Source organism: Lutra lutra, chromosome 3, assembly GCF_902655055.1.
Source record: "Lutra lutra chromosome 3, mLutLut1.2, whole genome shotgun sequence".
Lineage (NCBI taxonomy): Eukaryota > Metazoa > Chordata > Mammalia > Carnivora > Mustelidae > Lutra > Lutra lutra.
The window spans coordinates 199,525,674-199,531,643 of record NC_062280.1 but is presented as its reverse complement, the minus strand read 5'-3'; the positions used below and the strand labels follow the sequence as shown (position 1 = coordinate 199,531,643).

The 5,970-nt window shown below is 54.0% G+C and overlaps 1 pseudogene; it reads right to left on the bottom strand.

Moving 5' to 3' along the window:
• Positions 1-2,589: 2,589 nt before the first annotated feature.
• Positions 2,590-5,430, bottom strand: LOC125095673 (fatty acid-binding protein 5-like; annotated as a pseudogene).
• Between the last annotated feature and the right edge of the window lie 540 nt (positions 5,431-5,970).

Genomic DNA, 5,970 nt, shown 5'->3' with positions numbered 1-5,970 from the left:
GAGACTCTGATGACAGAGTGACGCTGCTGTTACCGACTGGGATCTTCTGATACCGCACGACGAAATCTGTGAACGTCCGGAAGACCTGCACAACGGAGGGGACCGCTTTCTCCAACGGCCCCACGTGACGTCACAGAAGCACGTGCGGGTGAGGAGACCCACTCAGCGAGGGATGGGTTTCAGCACAGCGGAGCACAAGCGTGGCCCCGCTCACGCCCCACGGGGAGCGCTGCAGCTGCTCCTGTGGGCTGCATCTTGGTGCCGAATCCGGAAAGGACGCCTTCGCGCACCGGAAAGGCTGTGAAAGCTCCTGGCTTGCCCAGCTCCGCGTCTGCAGGAGGCCCGAGTGTCTACACCCGCCTCGACCAGAACAACAAGCATCAGCGCACAGAAGGCGGGAGAAGGATGAGAACACGGGTGTCTTCGCTCAGACGCCAAAGACGTTTGAAAAAACGTGGAACAATGTCGTCTTTCTCACTAACGATTTCTGTTAGAGGAAATACTATTCTTTTTCAGGAAAAAAAAAGTGTTAATTATATTATAAAAATGAGTTTACCATTATAATTTTTAATTAATACATATTTCAAGTGTTTCTGTTTTAATTTCTAACCTGGTCAGTATCAACGGCTGTAACCACGGAAACAAAAGCTCTTTGGGGCCTCAATAACTCTGGGGCTCTAGGGTGTCGGGACATCCTTAGACGGAAACACTGGGAAACGACTAACTTACTACATTCTCTGGCCAGACTCATTCCTGAAATGAACTGTTATAAATCCAGCAAAACCTTCAGAACGTCTCGACTTGATTAATTCTGAGAGGGCGTGTTTCCTACCCAGCCGACACCTACATGCCCGCCAAGACACCACACACAGGGTAGACGCCCTATAAAGAACGGATGTATTGTGGATACGGGATCCACACGGCCTTGGTTCGAGCCCCAGGTCTGCCCCTCCTCCCCATGTGATTCCAGCAAGTTCCTAAAAGTCTGAGTCTCAGGGCGCCTCCCACTCAGGGCCACCATGAGCTCCAACCTGTCAGTCCGCGTAAAGAGCCGCGGCGGCGCCTGGCTGGGAGGACATCCTGGGAGAGCGTCAGCGGGTATCAGGGCCCCGAGGCAGAGCCGTGGCCCTTCACCACGTCCTCTCAAGCCCTGTGATAAGACGAAGGCTGCCCTAACGACGACTTATGTTTATTGAGCACTTGGCGAGCGCCGGGTGAGTGCTGGTCTGCGGCCCCACGGTTCATGCCTGTGAGGGCAAGGGCTGGACTCTGAGCTCCGCGGGGGTGGCCGCGCGGCTGCTCTGGGACGCAAGGCTCCGAGAGGGAACCACGGCTTGAAGTCAGCGAGAAGGGAGCAGGCCGGGAAAACACACAGACACTCCACAGTACAGACCGTGTGAACATCTGCACTTTACAGCCGGTCCTTGACTGCTGTGTACACTGCCTGGGTAGCCCCACCAGGGACCACCACTGACTGATCCACTCATTCACATAGTCACGTGTTGGATGAGCATCTATAGAATGCTAGGTGCCAGCTGGGCGCAGAGGGCTGGCCGGCAGGGCACGGCTTTGAGCTGCTGGCCGTGAGGGCGGAGACGAGGGAAACCCTCCACCCCGTAGTGTGAATAGGAAAGTCTCTGGGAGCCAAGGCTCTGGGATACAGTGCTCTGGGAGCCAAGAGGAGAGCACGATTCACCTGGCCTTGCAGACATCCAGGAAGGCTCCACTCAAGAAGTGAGAGGCGAAATGGGTCTTGAGGGATGTGTAGGAGTTCAGTGGTCTAGGGAGGGAGCGGCTGTGCTCCAGGTGGGCTTCCTGCTGGCTGGCAGGGAGGGAGCAGCTAACAAGGCTGGAAAGGAGTGATCTCGGATGAGGGTCAGAGGGAGCCTGTCCTTCACTTTCCGCATTTCTCCAGCCGGCCTAGGGCCAAAGCTTGAATACGCCTCATCTCCGCCGTATAGATGGTACCTGGTGCCGTTGCTAGCGGGCGAGAAGAAAAGGCTGCTGGTTTTATTCACATCCAGTCTGTTTGGGGGCCTGGTAGTTTGTACATGTACAGCCACAAGGCTGCTCTCGTTCCCATTCACTGTGGCTCTTTTCTTAGTTCTTGATCAACAGCAAACAGAGCACAGGGTTTAATGAGCTTTGTCCGAGTCTGGATGATGTGGGGTTTTCAACATCGTTCTCGCGTCCTTCCTGCCTCCCAAGCGAGCGCATCTTGGACGGGTATAGCTTTCGGGGGCGGAGTTCTGGAGAGCAAATGGTGCCCTAGAGTTACCATCTAAAGGTCAGGGAGAGCAAAGGGCCTTGTTATCGTCCCCAAACGCCATCTCTCTTGGTTCAACATAAATCTGAATTTACATTAATACGGGAGCTGGGGCCAGGGCAGAAAAGAGAGGTAAGTGAGAAAGCTTCGCAAAATGCTCTGAATTTTATCCCTACAGTTTTGGTTTTTTAGCACAAACACATTTATTTACTAACCAAAGGGATGATCCTAATTAAATCAACACTTTGAAATAGTTGCATGTAAAATGTTTGTGATAAAGATAAATGGGCACAGTAATGGAAAAAAAAAGCTTGTTCATCCTCACAGCTAATTCCTATCCAAAAAGATGATGGAATTTTTACTCTACTTTTTCATAGACCCGAGTACAGGTGACATTGTTCGTGACACATTCCACCACTAATTTCCCATTTTCCAATTTTCTTGTGATTGTGCTTTCCTTCCCATCCCATTCCTGATGTTGAACCAATGCGCCATCTGTGAAGCTGCAGATCGTCTGAGTTTTTCTGCCATCAGCTGTAGTTTCTTCAAACTTCTCTCCCAGGTTACATGAAAACTGGGTTGTTTTCAAAGTGCTCTCAGTTTTTCTGGTGACGTTTTGCCATCAGAAGAGATGATACAATCTGGTTTGGCCACTGCATCCACTTTCCACAGAGCCATTCCCACTCCTACTTCCTTCATGTATTCGTCAAAGCCTTTGCTCTCCACTAAGCGCCATCTTCCTACCAGCTGCTGAATGGTGGGTGTCCACACATAAAGACACGGACAAGCGACAGAACAAGGCAAGGAACGAAATACAAGATACAGAGCCAGAGTTCCTGTAGGAGAAGATGCGGAGCCAGTTCCCGTTTTCATGGAACAAAAGACTCAGAAAAATAAAACAGAAAGCCTGGGAGTGTAAGCAACTTTGACAGGCTCAGGACTTCACCCAAGTACAGCCTCTCACTTTTGGTGCAAAGATGTCTAAACAGAAACGTAATTCCTTAGCGAATAATTCTTTCTGGGGAAGAAATCATCCTGCGCCTGGGTCTCGTTTCTCCAGTAACTCGCGTAGGACACGTGCGGTATGAACGCTATCCATGGGACGGCTTTTTTACGTATTAAAACACGTAGCCTTTTAAAGGTAACTATTTTTGTGTCCTGTGATTATGCCCAGAAACTGCACGCTCAGCGTCGAGCTCAGGGGCAGGCCTGCGTCTGCCTCGTGCACACGAAGTTACGGGGGTTGAGGCGACAGACAGGGTTGCCGCTGTGGTTTTAATGCCTTCCTTTGATAAATCCGGTTTGATTGGCGTGAGCGTTATTAGGTAAAACAGACTGAAGCGGCAATGCCAATATTTTCGTGACTATTTTGCTATCGCGTTAATCAATGAGATGGGACTGTAATTGCTGCAATTTCTCTATTCCTGGCTCCAGAATCACAGATATAATAGCGCTCCTAAGAGTCCCTGACAATCTGCTATTCAGAAATGCTGTATTAAACGTGCTACATAAAATTGCATCCCGACCCTCCTTCTTTAGAGGAAAAAAACAAAAAAAAAACAAAAAAAACAACCTCTTTCCGGGGATCCATAAAGCCCTTGGGCACTAGCACATGAGAGTCGTGTCTCCACATTCTCCCACCGAGCCCCTGGCCGAATCTGCCCTTGAGGCCACGCCGGGATCCGGGCCTCGCAGCCCCAGAAATGCTCACAGATTCCGCTTCGCTTTGGAAATTTTTCAGTCACTTTGGTGACACGGACAACTTTCCATTCTATTATAATGCAACAATATTCAGCACCTGCTTGGCTTTTTGTAAATGTAAATCTACTGGGAAATCAGAGAAAAAGCAGGTGTTCTACCTTAATCGACAGAACTGAATCTCCTACCCGAAAACAAGCATCTGAATCCCGACACAGACTCCAGCACCTCGGCCGTCAGAGGCCACCATGGCTCCGGCCCTAGCACCTGGGCTCACTGGGAGGGCATCGGCGGACGCTTCTCGGCTGGGCAGCTCTTAAAGCCCAGTAACGGCTGGGTGTCAGACGGATCCGACGAAGCCCGAACCCCCCTCCCAGACCCACCGCAGAGCTTACTCGCGGCGACAGAGCCTGTTGGAGGCACTACCTCTGGGGTCAGATGCAGACATTCTGCTCTGTGGAGGGCAGTAGCTGCAGGAAACTCGATGTGCTTCTGCAGTTTCCTCCCTCTGAGCCCGCGGAGGGCCCCGCCGGACTGGAGGCGTGTCTGCCCAGGCCACACATGCCACGATCTGTGGATTCAGGCCGAGCGGGCTGCCTAGACCCGCGCCGCCTCCTCCAGGGAGGCTCTGCTCTCCAGCTGCGGAACAAACGTGCTGTTTCGTCCTCAAAACGAGAGGTAAAGTTCAAGGGTGGCGGCAGCAGACCCCAGTGCACACCCCAGTGCACACCCCAGCACATACCCCAGCACAGACGCCAGCGCACACCCCAGCGCACACCCCAGCACAGACGCCAGCGCACACCCCAGTGCACACCCCAGCGCAGATCCCAGCGCACACCCCAGCACACACTCCAGCGCACACCCCAGCACAGACGCCAGCACACACCCCAGCGCACATCCCAGTGCACACCCCAGCACAGATGCCAGCGCACATCCCAGTGCACACCCCAGCACAGATCCCAGCGCACACCCCAGCGCACACTCCAGCGCACACCCCAGCACACACCCTAGCACAGACCCCAGCGCACACCCCAGCACAGACGCCAGCGCACACCCCAGCGCACATCCCAGTGCACACCCCAGCACAGACCCCAGCGCGGACGCCAGCACAGATCCCAGCGCACACCCCAGCGCACACTCCAGCGCACACCCCAGCACACACCCCAGCACAGACCCCAGCGCACACCCCAGTGCACACCCCACCACAGACCCCAGCACAGACCCCAGCGCAGACGCCAGCGCACATCCCAGTGCACACCCCAGCACAGACGCCAGCACAGACCCCAGCACAGACCCCAGCACAGACGCCAGCGCACACCCCAGCGCACATCCCAGTGCACACCCCAGCACAGACCCCAGCGCAGACGCCAGCGCAGACCCTCCTGCTTCCTGCCAGCCAAGCTCCAGGTGACGTCCTTGGGGGGCTCCGAGGGCACCTGCATGGTCGGTTCTCCCCGACGGCGCATGGCGCTCTACCGTGCTCCGTGCACGCTTCCTGCCCGCCCCGGCTTTACAGAACTTACAGAATCAGCCACCGACCCCTCTCGGTTTATTTTGGCGGCCGCGTTCCTACTGGGCTAAAGCCGGAACAAGAGAAGCGAGAGAAACGGGACACGTCGGGAAGAACGGGAATGAGTGTCCGACACACTGAATGTCTAATTTCTGCCTGAGCCACTCGACATTCAGCACAACTGTTCCTGCCACGAGAGCACGCGTGATCCCTCGCTCTGTCAGAGGGTTGCTCTCGTTTGCTTGGTACAAGAAAGGAGCCAGGAAGCTCTGCGTCCACACAGCACTGTAGCCGGGCGCAGGTGTGTCTTAGACAATTAGGTGTTTTTAACCCTGAATTGGCAAATATTTTACTTCTGTGTCTCGGTTTCAACTGGAAAAAGGTGACAGTCCTACCTTCCTTGCTGGTTTATTGCAAAGACCAGAAACCCCACACGTGCATGTCACAGGGCGGGGTGACCTCTGTATCTGGCAGCTGTCCCCACGGAGACGCTGCC